Source organism: Anser cygnoides, chromosome 1 (assembly GCF_040182565.1).
Source record: "Anser cygnoides isolate HZ-2024a breed goose chromosome 1, Taihu_goose_T2T_genome, whole genome shotgun sequence".
In the NCBI taxonomy this organism is placed as follows: domain Eukaryota; kingdom Metazoa; phylum Chordata; class Aves; order Anseriformes; family Anatidae; genus Anser; species Anser cygnoides.
Window position 1 is genome coordinate 20989379 of NC_089873.1, and position 14360 is coordinate 21003738.

Here is a 14360-nt window from a genome sequence, read left to right on the forward strand (position 1 = left end):
GGTTACTGGTGGCTCAACAATTTCTTGATGATATAAGGCAAAGTCATTCACACATTTCTCTTCTATGAACTTTTCCATACTACTCTTGAAAGTATCTTTTTCACATATCCTTCCTTCATCAGGGAATTTTGCAGCTTCACTACATAGTTTGAGATGAGCTCTCTCTTCTTCTCTGCCTTAAAATAAATAAATAAATAAATAAATAAATAAATAAATAAATCTATGTTTACGGTCTTCAGCTCCTAGTTCTTCTAATGGAAGAGAGAGAGAACAACTGATCCTTACTAAGCCTCTCAATGTTACCTACAGTTTCTGAGATATGTGACATATCTCCCCCTTTCCAGTTAAGACTCCTGGTTTATTTAGTCAGTTTTCCAGTGGGAACGTATTCTGTAACTTTGAACAAACTTCTCACTTTTCTATGATCCTTTCACTGCTCAGCTATACCCTTTATGAGAAGGGGAACCAGAACTGCACAGGCTGTGTGATAGGACACACTCTATGGATGTATAGAGGTATAATGACCTTTCCTGTTTATATCTCTATTCTGGCCTCAGTAATTTGCTACTTGTTTTATTGATCTGTATATAAGACTAATTTGACGTTTCCCTAAAATTGTCTACAGCAGCTTCAGAATCGTATTCCAAGGTCATCATAGAATCACAGAATGGACAGGGTTGGACACGACCTCTGGAGATCATCTAGTCCAACCCCTCTGCCAAGCAGGATCACCTAGAGCACATTGCACCGGATGTCATCCAGGCAGGTTTTGAATATCTCCTGAGGAGACACCACAACCTCGCTGGGCAACCTGTTCCAGTGTTCTGTCACCCTGACAGTAAAGAAATGCCCTCTCATATTCAGCCAGAACCCCCTGTGCTTCAGTTTGTGCCCATTGCCTCTTGTCCTGTTGCTGGGCACAAATGAGACTGGCTCCATCCTCTCGACACCCTCCCCTCACATATTTATACACACTGCTGAGGTCTCCCCTCAGTCTTCTCTTTTCCAGGCGAAACAGGCCCAGTTCTCTCAGCCTGTCCTCATACAACAGGAGCTCCAGTCCCCTAATCATCTTAGTAGCCCTCCTCTGAACTCGCTCCAGTAGTTCTACATACCCCCTTGTACTGGGTAGCCCAGAACTGGGCACAGTACTCCAGGTGTGGCCTCACCAGGGCTGAGTAGAGGAGGAGGATCACCTCCCTTGACCTGCTGGCAACACTATTCCTAATGCAGCCCAGGTTAAGGACATTTTTTTCTATGTCCCATTTTCTGTTCATTTGTAGTGAATGGTCATACCCTGTTAGCCAATGTGCCTCACAGGTAACCCTCATCTTTACACTGCTTGTATATGATAAAACTATTAAAAAGTACTGTAATTTCACTAGAATATTTACGAATACATGGAACAGCACTGATCCCACTACAGACTTTGATATAATGCAGGACTGACCTTCCTTCACCACAGAAAAAAGGTAATTTACAATTACTAATTTTTCTGTCTTTTAACCAACATTTTTATTCATTCACAGCTCTTCACTATCTTCTAAGAGCTACTTAGTTCCTTTAAAAAATATTAGTGCAGGACCTGTTTGAATGACCTCCCAGAAATTATGGTACTTTTCAATCATTTCTCTACTGAATGTTCTAAAATATTCTTGTTAAAATCATATAACTTTGATTTTTTTTTTAAATAATATTATCCATTTTATAAGTATCCCGAAGCACAACAGATGGTGTTAAAGGGACAAACTATGTAACTTTTGATACCATCTTGTACTGGAATATATGCACCAAAATATTTGAATAAAAAAAGATTAACTTGTGTCACAGAAGAATGTTGTAGTCATATCTGTGGAAAAAATATAAAAAATCACAAATATTTCTAATAATGTTTTATTCTATATTTTCCAAAATTTAGCTTGCATATACTTTAGCTTGTTCTATAAATTTTTTATTTCATAAAAAAAAGGTATTAATCTGATAAAGTGTAAGAAAAATGTTTTACATTGCTTGTGAGTGCTTATGTACTTCATTGAATAAAAAAGAAAAAATCCCTATTAATATCGCTTTTTCTATGATTCCTCTTTTCTCCTAAAATTAGTATTTTTTTTTTCCTCCTTCCCTAATATATTCAAACACTTAGCCAGTCTGGACTGAGATTATAACATTTCCTGTTTAGATTTGACCTAGCCAAACAGGGTTTTAAGATTTCCAGTTTCTATTGTAGTACAAATAAATATCAGCCAAAGAATCATCACTGAATACATTTTTGGTACAAGGAACACAGTCATAATTACAGAAATTGAAATGGTTTCTTGGAAATCAGAGATTCTGCAAGAATTTTGAGGCCCATTAGTTAAGTATTAGTGTTAAGCCCTCATCAGTACTGTGGGAAAAAAAAGAAAAAAAAAAAAAAAAAAGGTAATATATTTGGAATGCATAAACAGGGCATGAGTAGAAAACCTCCAACATCTGAAAGCTTTCTGCGGCTTCTCTTTACATTAATGAGATATGATTCATGTTGTCTTAACACAGACATTTAAAATAAGCTAAATGAGTCATAACCTGAAAGTGCCTGTTTCTTTCAGTTGTCTGTAAAGGGAGCCTGTCTATCTGTTATAGAGCCTGTGGAGTGGATATCTAAATTAGGTGAGATTAATCCTTTGCATAGCTTCCTTTGCCCTTCTGATATTGGGGGGTTGGGAGGGCGGGTGTTTTCATGTTTTAAAAGAATGCTGTAAAACTGGATAACTGAAAAGCTGGTAAAGAAAGAAAATGTCCCTCTAGGAACCGTGGGCTATGATGAGGCACAAAGAGGTGATTGTGAACGAAGCATGGCCTAAATTCATTGAGATTTACTTTAGTCAGTATTGCTGCTGGGATAAATCCAAAGGTCTATTAGTAAACATGGAGGTCAGATAAAATTATCTAATGAACTCTACTGACCTTATACTCTTAATCTTTGTGAGAAGAGCAAGAAGAGGAGGAAAAATACAATAACACAGTTTTTAATGTTAAAATACACTTTTTTTTTCTAGCTGAGAGCAGAAAATGTCCTCAACAGAAACATTTATGAATTTAGCTTTACAGCAGCCACTTCAGACTGATAACAGAAATGAATCTTTTTTTGTTTCTCCAGGAATTAAGGGAAGAAGGTGAAAAAGCTCACATATATGCCTAATAACTACCACTGTCAAAAAAAAAATGACTCTATTTCATGTAGTATTTGGGAAAAAAAAATCTCTTAGAAGATGTAGATTTTAGAGAAAGAACAACAACAGTAATCTTGCAATATTTTTTCTATGCCATTTTATATTAATGAGTCATGGATGCTACGTGATGCTATATGGAAGTATAATTACAATGGGTAATTTAGTTTGAAACAAACTTGATCTATTTTTGGTTCTAAATCTACCTTTCAAACATGCCTCTACTAGTTCATCATTAATTTAAGTATTGCTACAGTCTGTTTGTGCCTACTTAGAAAATCCATGCATTGGAGGTTCACTGAGAGTGTCATTGTACTCCAAGTGCCTCACTCATAACTAAACCCCAGACATAATGCCTTCTGCAGCAGTTTTACATGGAGTACAAGAAAGCATTAAATAGTCACAGCACAGTATTTTGCCATTACATATTTAAAGTGTGAGAATAAAACACTAATTTTTTTATGTTTTCCTCCAACCTGAAAAATGAAAGGGTAAAATATGTTAGAGGGGAAACAAGTTATTACAATGCCAAACTTCAGGAAAGAGCAAAGTCTTCTGCTAAAGCCAATAATCATTGGCAGTGAAAAAAAAAAAATATATGTATATATATATATATATATAAATCCCTATACAATGGAAGAAAATCTACAGAAGAAAGTATGATGAGGATATATTATCTCTACGGTGAAGATATCTAAGCCATTGACAAGACATGAGAGAAAGATTTGAAAATGATGACTAACATATTTCTCTGATACTGATTGTAGTAAGTAAAATATTTTGTTTTAAATTTGAGGATGGAATAGCAGATGGAAAATAAACAAATAAATATACAGAAAGGCAATAGAAGTTTTAATACCCTTAGCCTTGTAAATCACTGAAGGGTCACATAGAGAACGTAATTAAATGTAGTATAAATAATTTTTTATTTTAATAAGGGAAACAGAAATAATTAGATAACAAAACAGCTGTTTATTCTTGTCAGGAGGTATTTCCTCCATCCTAGAAGAAATTGAATGAAGAGTGCAGCTAACATGAAAAAAATTGTTCCATTTTCAGCTGCATTGAGATATGCTGAAAGCTTTACAGACTACTTTTTAAATAAAATGCAGACAATGAAGGATTGAGATAAAAAGATCTTTCACCACTGACAACTGAGGAGTAAGAAAAGAGAAAAGTGTAAAATTATTTTTAGAAATAGGTTCTGCATAAGGAATAACTTGTGATTTTAGGCTGAGTCCTGAGTCATGCAAAAAGGTGATGTGTTGCAAAAATATACTTACAAGTTCTTTGCTGTGGAAAGAAGATATATCTGATTTACTTTGGTTCAATACCAGAAGAAATTGCAACCTCCTCCTACTCTCTCCCCCCTCCACCCTCAATTCAGCTGTGTTCAATAAACCTGCTGGAAGACTGTAAGGAGCCAACATCCCACCAACACTGAAAGAATAAATAAATGCACAGCTGCATCCTCTCCTGAAAAGTGTAGGGCCTGTACACCACTCTAGTGTACAGCTCAGACAGATCCAGCCACCTACCTCCTAGGCTTCTTCTTATAGGCAAGCTAATCATCCAGGTTATTTTCTATGCATGGGGAAGAGTAGTCCTTCCCAAAGGAGTTTTATCTCCTCTATATAGAACATGCTCTGGTTGAAGTATCTATGTCACCCCATTGACTTTTTGGACAGCTTTAATATCTAGCATGGAACAAATCCCATGTAGGTGGTCAACGTGAGATAGAATGCAGACACTCCTAATGCATGAGGTGAATTAAAAACAATCCTTTACTGAGGAGGCTTAATGTTAGATCTCAGTTTGGAAAGCATATTGTAGTTACCTCAAGAGTCATTTACTTTTAGGTTTCTTTTTTATTTACTTTGCATCCATGGACATTTTTAATAGAAGAAAATATTCCTTGCTGTAGGTGGTCAGTACAGTTTCTCCTGATTTTAGTACTGTCATGAGGTCCTCATCTCACCCCTTCATCCAGGCACTGCTGTACTAAACACTGAATTTGAATTGTTTTTCTCTTGTTGCACCGTACTTTGTCCAATGCTATAGAGCTATGGGGATCTGCAAGGGCAGCTAAAGCTGTTTGTCTGTAGTGTAACATTGTTATTATCACTTGTTTAACATCAAGAGTCCTCCAGCTGTGCATGTGCATAATTTACACATGGGTTCCTCTCCAGGGTGAGCTAAATATTTCTCTGGTGGGAAAGGAGGGAAGTAGATGCTGGAGCCCAGTCCCCACATCCAGGAAGATCTCAAACTTAGACAGAACATGATAAACACAGAATTCAAAATTCAAATCATATTTCATTCTTCTGGCTTCCTACAAGTCTAGCACTCACACATCAGGGAAAAAAAAAAAGAAAAAAAAATAAGGAGAGAGAGTAAGAAGGAAAGAAAAGGAAGGAAGGAAGGAAGGAAGGAAGGAAGGAAGGAAGGAAGGAAGGAAGGAAGGAAGAGAAAGAGAGAGAGAGGAAGAGAAAGAGAGAGGAAGAAAGAGAGAGAAAGAGAGGAAGAAAGAGAGAGAGAAAGAGAGAAAGAGAGAGAGAAAAAGAAAGAAAGAGAGAAAGAGAGAGAGAGAAAGAGAGGAAGAAAGAGAGAGAGAAAGAGAGAGACAAAAAAAGAAAGTGAGAGCGAGAAAGAGAAAGAAGAAAAAGAAAGAGAGAAAGAGAGAAAGAGAGAAAGAAAGAAAGAAAAAGAAAGAAAGAAAAAGAAAAAAGAAAAAGAAAAAGAAAAAGAAAAAGAAAAAGAAAAAGAAAAAGAAAAAGAAAAAGAAAAAGAAAAAGAAAAAAAAAAGAAAAAAAAAGAAAAAGAAAAAGAAAAAGAAAAAGAAAAAGAAAAAGAAAAAGAAAAAGAAAAAGAAAAAGAAAAAGAAAAAGAAAAAAAAGAAAAAGACCAAACTGCTGGCCTCTTAATGTATGGTGTAGGAAGAGGTTGAGCAGAGCAAGAGCCCATGTAGACAGCTTGGTCTCTGAACCTTCTCTTTGTGCAAGCTGAACAACAGCTGAGGAACTTCCTTGCCTCTCTAGGTGACAAGTAGCCTCTCGGGCCAGTCAGTGCCAGGACTGCAGACCTTGAAGAATCGAGACCTTATATATCACCCTGTATCAATTCAGGAGGCAGTGAGAAATTCCAGACATTCCCAGACATACTTATTATGTATCTAAAAAGCTGCCAAATTCTGCACCAGCTCTGTGAATTTTTGAGAAGACTTTAAAGACAGTCACATACAGACTGCATTGCAGAAACCAAATGTAAAGGGACAACCTTATCTGTTATACTAGGTACTTATTTTTCTCAAGCTGAGATTGTATGTGCATGTATTCAAATATAAGTTTCATCCTTTTAAGTCATATATCAGTGCTGAAATGCTAGAAAATTTTCATGGCAAAATATTTTACTGGACCGCAGAATCATATTACTCGGAAAAAAAAAATGTTCTTAAACTTTTCCTTATACAATATTCTAAGATCCGAAGTTTGATAATTTATTTTAATTACTTTTGGATGAGAAGATAGCCTTAATAATGTAAATGCATGTACTTTTGTCTTTGCTGATATAGAAAGATTGAAACAATAGCACTAATGTAATTCTACACAACCTCCACTCATCTTAATTAGAGAAGTTGACTTTGAAGACTAATTTAAATGTCAACATTGTTAACTATTTCACTACTGGTTGTTATTTCACCACTATCAGTTGTAGATGAATGTACCTGTCATACTATGATGTTTTATTAATTTAAAAGAACCTTTCACAGAAACATGGCAGCAGGTTTATGTGGAATATGCAAATAACAGTTAGGCATTAGCAAGTATTCTATTTCATATTCTTTCAATTAGTTGGATAATTGGGAATCTTCTGCCACTCTGACAAATTAGAGTAAAATGTTGCTTAAATAGGCAAGAGCTGAAAAAAAGTATTATACTTACTGAAAGGGTTGTTAGGCATTGGAATAGGCTGCCCAGGGAAGTGGTTGAGTCACCATCCCTGGAGGTCTTTAAAAGATGTTTAGATGTACAGCTTAGTGCTATAGTTTAGCGGAGGACTTGTTAGTGTTAGGTCACAGGTTGGACTAGGTGATCTTGTAGGTCTCTTCCAACCTAAATGATTCTGTGACTTCTGTGAAATAAGCTTGCTTGATACAGACAGATTCTTCTGCAGAGCAAGGTCAGTTTCTTTGCTCTTATAGACAGTGCTAAGTGAGGGAAAAGGGACAAACAACGTATGTTAAAAATATTAACAAGAAAGTTAATCAAAATATGGTTAATCTGTTAAAATTTTATAAAATAAAAGTTAATTAAAAGAAAACAAAATTTAATTGTTTTAACTGATTGTTGTTCAAGGAAAAATGTTTTAGAGCTAAGTGTTACTGCTGATTTTTAAACAATATTCTTTTGTTTACTGATTTACCTGAGATTTGTCACGTCTTCAACATGGAGCCATTTGTTTAAAAAAGATTTCTAAATAGTAATATTTAGAAATTAATTTGTTATTTCTGGCCCTTAATGTTAAGAAATATTTTCTCCATATTACAGATGAAAAATGAAGAGAGGAATTAGTGTTCTGACATTCAGAGACAAAAGAAGAGAGACATGCCCAATTGTCTGTATGTGTTTTCCTCTATACAGAAGACCAAAGTTCATCACAGTTGTTAAATGAATGCTTTCATTTGGTATCCTTTTTTGAGAAAAAAAAAAAAAAAAAAAAAAAAAAAAAGGAAATATTCTGTCTCTCTCCAAAAAAAGTTTTATTAGCAGAAAAAGAAGTCAAACTCCCTCAGTCATTAGTCCATTTACTCAGTTACTTCTTGCCTTTAACCTTAGGTGTTCTTTTCAAGAACTGCATCCCACTTTGTACTTAAGGAACCTATTTCTTCTAACACAGAAAGCTCATATTCACAGATATTCACAGACAGCTGTATTGCTTTCCTATGTCTTGCAACACTGTGGTGAAGTAATGAAAAGCAGCTTTCCTGCAGCTTCCCAGGATTTGATATTTTAGTAGCACAATCACTTTTCATGTTGCCATTTTTTTTACACTATTCTATCATATGCAGAAGTCACTTGATGAGAATTTGGTGTTTGAATCCTCCATAACAAAGGAAGAAATGTTATTCTCCCAAAGAAGAGTAATGAGCTATTATGACTACTGGATTTTGAAAGCCGGACAAAAAGCAAAATATTAAAAGCTCTGATTCGAAACCAGCCAATATTCCTTCACCTAATTATTGTCACTACGTCTAACCAGTTTCTTCCATTTAGCGAGTTAAATCAGTTCTTTGAGAGGTCTAACAAGATCATGCTATTATTCTAAATGATAGAGAATCTCTCATCCAAGGACATGGAGCAAGTGAAAGTGAGACCTTTTCCAGTGGTGGAGAGTTGTTATATATCCATTCTCCCCATCTTATAAAATCATATTTTTGCATATAGGACTGTTTTATGGACCAGGCTATTTGCACTGAAAAGCTAAAATCCACTTTTTTGGATTTTTAAAAAGTAACTTAATTATTCTATAAAAATATATTTTGTTTGCATAAAGTTTAGATAGACTTTTTTACACTCAACTGTTTTGCTGGCACACTTAGATCTGTATAGTTCTACCCACGAAGCTTAATAGACTTACATATTTGTGTAGAATGCTAACATAATGGAGTTCCATATCTTCCTAGGACCTCTAGAAATATTTTTAATACAAGTGAATTTTAGCAAATCCTGATAATGCTAAATTTTGTAGCATGCTTAAATGAAATTAGGAAAATAATAATTTATAACTATTTGGTGATGAGACATATGTATATAAATGGATTTACCCCAATTTAATTTATATATACAAACTTATACATATTGAATATATAGGAAAACCTAATCTATTTGAGAAATAAAATGTATACAAGTAATTTGTTTGATGTCTTGCATACAAACTTTCAAGCGTAATGACAGAAAGGGATTAATATTGTTAGCATAAATGATTCATCCTGCTCTATACAGAATTTTTCTTTTTCATAATCTGTTACTTACATTTATTGATAGAGAAAACAGCAGGCGAGTGAAAAGCTTAAATAGGTGAAGCAGACTGAAATTAATTAAACAGACAGTGCAAGCTGAAGCATCTGCACACTGCAGAGTACCCTGACCTGGGAACTGCACTTACCCTCAGGCCCCATGGCACAGACCCACTGTCAGATCTAAAGGTCTTTGTTAACAACAAGCTTATTGGTGAGATCAGTCACAGGGAATCGGTTTTGGTTCATTCCAAGGCAGCGAGGTTTTGTTTGTAGATGTCAGGAGGGATTTAGCAGAGGAGAGGTTATAGAGAAATATCCATAGGTTAACTAATTAAATTGAAAGATTTTCAGCCGTTGCTGGAGGAAGGTGCTTAGCCTGGAGGGACTCACAGCTCTGGAAGTCACATGGACCATTCAGAGACATTACTATCACAACAGAAGAGATGGCTGCTCAAGGTATAAGCAAAAGGATTTGGCATCATCAAATGTTCCATTGAGCTAATCTGTGGTGAAAGGTCTTTTCTCTTTCAAAAATTAATGAAAATATAGTACGTAAGTACGAAAAGGTTTTGCCTAGTATACTGTTTAGAAAATAATCTAATAGTGTTGGAAATACAAGTCTGAACACCTTGAATGAACACTGACATCCAGGGAGATACAGCTTATACTTGACCTACACAGATAACATTATTTAATTAAAAACAGCATAATGAAAGTATGCAAAATGATTAATAAAAATAATCTGTGAGACTGTAAAGTGTTTGGAGTAGTAAGAACCTTTACCCAACATAGCTGTAATTTGCTGCTGCAACATATTGTATTTCTTTGTTGTTATGAAAAAAGAGAAGAAAACTTTTTCTTGTTATTTTGCTTGTTTCTTCAGTGGCTGAAAAACAGATTTTAGGCTTGCAATGCTGAAGTTTTGTGGTAACACTGCAGAATTTCAATCTGTACTTGGAAAGACTGGTGAGCAGGAAATGTCAGAAAAGAGACGATCCAGATTTGGGTGACTCAGCTGAAGCAAGGAAAAGCACTTCTGTATGCTGAAACCGATAAAGCCCTACTTCCTATCAATTCATACTTCCTGGGGCTGATAAGGCAGGAACTCTGATCAAACTTTTCAAGCATTTGAAAAACTGAGTACCTCTTTCTGCCTGTAAATTATCAAGTGTCTAATAAAGAGTGACTTTACAGAGTAATGTCTTCACTGGAGATATTAATAGGATTACTTAGTTTTGTCAAATTTCTAAGAACTTAACATTTTTGGAGATCTCTGTCAACCTGGCAAACTTCGTTATACTCAGTTAGGTTCAAAGACTGGACAATGCACACACAACACAGATTTAATGCTTAATGGCTTTTTTATACAGAACCAGATGAAAATAAATAAATAAATAAATAGAATAGTCTCACATCAGAGTCTATTACAAATAAATAATTAAAACAATCATTTCTGAGAATATCTGGTCTGTGGTTCTTAGCAATATTAAATTCTATTATTAATTATGTACCATAATTAGTATAACATAAATTATGTAATGCAAAACAATTACAAAACTTTTTACACAGCATGAAAAACACACTACATTCAAGAATGTCAGAACAATGCCTAGTGTTTTAAAGTAAAGGTTAAAGTCATAGAATTACAGAATCATTAAGGCTGGAAAAGACCTCCAAGAGCATCTGGTCCAACCATACCCCTACCACCACTATCACCCACTAAACCCTGTCCCTAAGCATTAGGTCTAACCTTTCATTAAATATCCCCAGGGACAGTGACTCCAACACCTCCCTGGGCAACCCATTCCAATGCCTGACCTTGTCTTATATTATACCATAAGAAGATTTAAATGAAAGATCTATTCTATCTACTTTATCTGTTGGTAACATCAGAGGCTAAAACCAAGAACTGATCAAATATACAATGATTTTGTCACTCTGTTGTAAAAATATACTCCAGAAACTTCTGCCATTAACATGTAGTTCAAATACCTGCTGAGTCAGTAATGGTATTTTAGAATTTGAGTCCTTGATGTATTTTTTTACAGTTAATTCTTCCAATAGCTTTTCAGACTGATGCAAAAATTTGTGGTTTTGTTGGAAAATTATGTGGAAATTAGTACCTCAATTTAACTACCCACTGACGTGAAATCTGAGGGGCTCCCTAGATTGTCAATTATGAGAAATAGCAATTAAACACATCCTATTCACATTTTCTGTGGCACCTGTGATATTATAAACCTATGTGTCATATTTCAAGATACACATTTTGCAATGGGACAATGTCAGTACAAGAAGACAGAAAGTGAGAAAGCCTTGTCCCTTCTGCTGTTTAACTAACTTCATGCCCTAATTTTGCCTAATGTAAAAGGTCACCTTGCTGAGTGTTACACCATGGTATTGAACAAAGCAAAGGAATCACAGAATCATAGAATAGTTTGGGTTGGAAAGGACCCTAACATCATTTAACTCCCCCACCCCACCCCCCTACCCCCACCCCTCCCCTGCCATGGACAGGGACACCTACCACTAGACGAGGTTGCTCAAAGCACATCTAACCTGGCCTTCAACACTTTCAGGGGTGGGGCATCCACAACTTCTCTCAGCAACTTGTTCTAGTGCCTCACCATCCTCTGAGTAAAGAACTTCCTAATATCTAATTTAAATCTACCGTCTTTTAGTTTAAAGTCATTACTCCTTGTCTTATCACTACATTCCCTGATAAAAGAGTCCCTCCCTAGCTTTCCTGTAGGCTCCCTTTAGGTACTGGAAGGCTGCTATAAGGTCTTCTGGGAGCCTTCTCTTCTCCAGGCTGAACAACCCCAACTCCCTCAGCCTTTCTTCATAGGAGAGGTGCGCCAGACCTCTGATCATCTTCATGGTCCTCCTCTGGACTTGTTCAAATAGGTCCATGTCCTTCTTGTGCTGGGTGCCCCAGAGCTGAATGCAACATTCCAGATAGGGTCTTATGAGAGCAGAGTTGAGGGGGAGAATCACCTCTATCAACCTTCTGGCCATGCTTCTTTTGATGCAGCCCAGGATATGGAAGGAAAAAAAGGGGAAAAAAAAAAAAAAAGATAAAACAACCTAAGTAACAGTTATCTGCTTATTTTTTAATTGCTGTTACAAGTTAAAACAAATTTCCAGAAAGGCTGAGACAAGTCCAGACAAAGCCTGAGAGGTCTTTAAGCTTGTGCTGTTAGCTTAGGACTTAGCCTGTGACCCAATACAAGCCATGACTACTCCACATTTATTGACCTATAAGGTACATATCTGTTATGTGTATTTCCTTTTATGATTCTGGGTTTTATAGAATATTAGCTAATGCTTGCGAAAATTTGCCACAGGCCTTATAAGAAAAAACATGTTTCTCATTATGGTGAAATGTCTCTATTAATAAGGAACAATTTGCCTCCCTCTAAGTACTCTTGAAATAGCTTCTTTCTGTCATGGAAATATGGAACTGTCTGTCTGTCAATAATGTTTTATATGACCTCCCAAAAGAAAACAATGTAAAACTACATATTAATTAAGATATATACTTTTCTGAGTATAAATCGATTCTTTTATCGTGGCTCAGTTATGATATTCAAATAAGCTTCTGCCTGTTCATACGTCATTTACTTCTTCTTTTTTCTGTTTTGCCTGTTTCCAAACCTCATCCACCACCTTTGACCTGCTCTTCTTACTCACTCCTTTGCTTTCTGGAGTATCGTTTCTATAATTATTACTCTTCCACTTCCCTTCATGTAGCTGCTCCTTATAAGATCCTCCTTGTTGGACAAGCTTAGCTCTTCCCATGTACTGTCAGGAATCTATAGTTCTTCTGTCAAATCTCTCAGTTTCCATCCAATCCAATCCAATCTGTTGCAGTGGAACAGAAATAAATAGCACGACTTCCTTCTTTCTATAGCATTATCCTGAGACACCGCTATATGACTCCAAAAAAGTTTCAGAACATAGTATAGGAAACTGTGGATGGTACTAAAGTATGAATATCTAACAAATATCTTGAGCAAATTAAGTTAACGCTGAATTAATTGCACAAGATCAATATACCAGGAAAACAGAAGACATAACAAAGAATGTAAAAGTTAGTATTATAACTGTTATAACTATTATAGATAGCTGCAAGTCTTAATGAAGATATTAATCTAATCAGATTTTAGATGGCAACAAATTGATTTCTACATCTCAGCTAGCCATCCTCAGCTCTCTTTACAAAGATTGCAAATAGTTTTTTTTGTTGCTGTTGTTCTTTGAGGTTTATATCCTAATGTGAATTGTGGCTAAGACTCCATTGTCTGTATGTGTAATCTCTAACTATAAAGGAGAGCTAAGGTAAATAGCTCCCCACAGATGTCTACACCAGAGACACTTAATGAATCTCTTACCCAAATGACATCAACCTATGAAAAAAATGTGTCTTGTAAAGTAAGCTAAAGTGATATGGCATAAATATCTTAAAGAAATTGAGAAAATTTAATTAAGTGTAAAATGGACTTTAAAAATCATATTTTCTTTTATAAAGAAATCCAGTTTTATCTGCTTTTGAACAGACATAAGTAAGACGTCTCACAATTTGACAGTGACATATTCATTCTAGCAGCTGAAAAGACAAATTCTCAGCAGAGCCTCTGATAACAAAAACTGCTCCTGTGATCAGAAAAGCCACTGAATAAAGCCACAAGTAATTGCAGATACTCGGTAAGAAATAAAACAATTATTTTGTGTGCTACCTAACCAAATCTTAATGCCCATTCTTGACCTGATATATATCATTGTTCTTAGACAAAACTATTTTATGATTGTTAGTTTCAGTTGTTGCTGTAATTGATTTTTAGATATTATTTACCTGTAATAATGTTACGGTATCAGATAAAGACTTCCAAATCCAAGAGTTTATTCTTTAATTGGCACAGGATCTTTTAATCCAGAGAAAATTCCCTGTGTGTAACTTGCCTATGTAGGTGGACAACCTGTACAAATTAACCCGATTCTTACTGTTAAATTTCACTTCTTGTACAAAAGAAATAATACTATATTTATGTCTTTTCTAAAGGAGAAGTGTGCTTCTTTTTCATGCATTTTCATTGTAATGAATATTTTAGCCTTTTATCTTAGTGTTCATT

The 14360-nt window shown here is 35.3% G+C and overlaps 1 long non-coding RNA gene across 1 annotated transcript; it reads left to right on the forward strand.

The window, feature by feature from the left end:
* The first annotated feature begins 442 nt into the window (after positions 1 to 442).
* LOC125180039 (uncharacterized) lies at positions 443 to 10575 on the forward strand. Its single transcript, XR_007158261.2, has 3 exons — positions 443 to 2649; positions 7757 to 9684; positions 10112 to 10575. It is a non-coding gene; the product is annotated as an uncharacterized lncRNA (long non-coding RNA).
* Positions 10576 to 14360: the final 3785 nt, after the last annotated feature.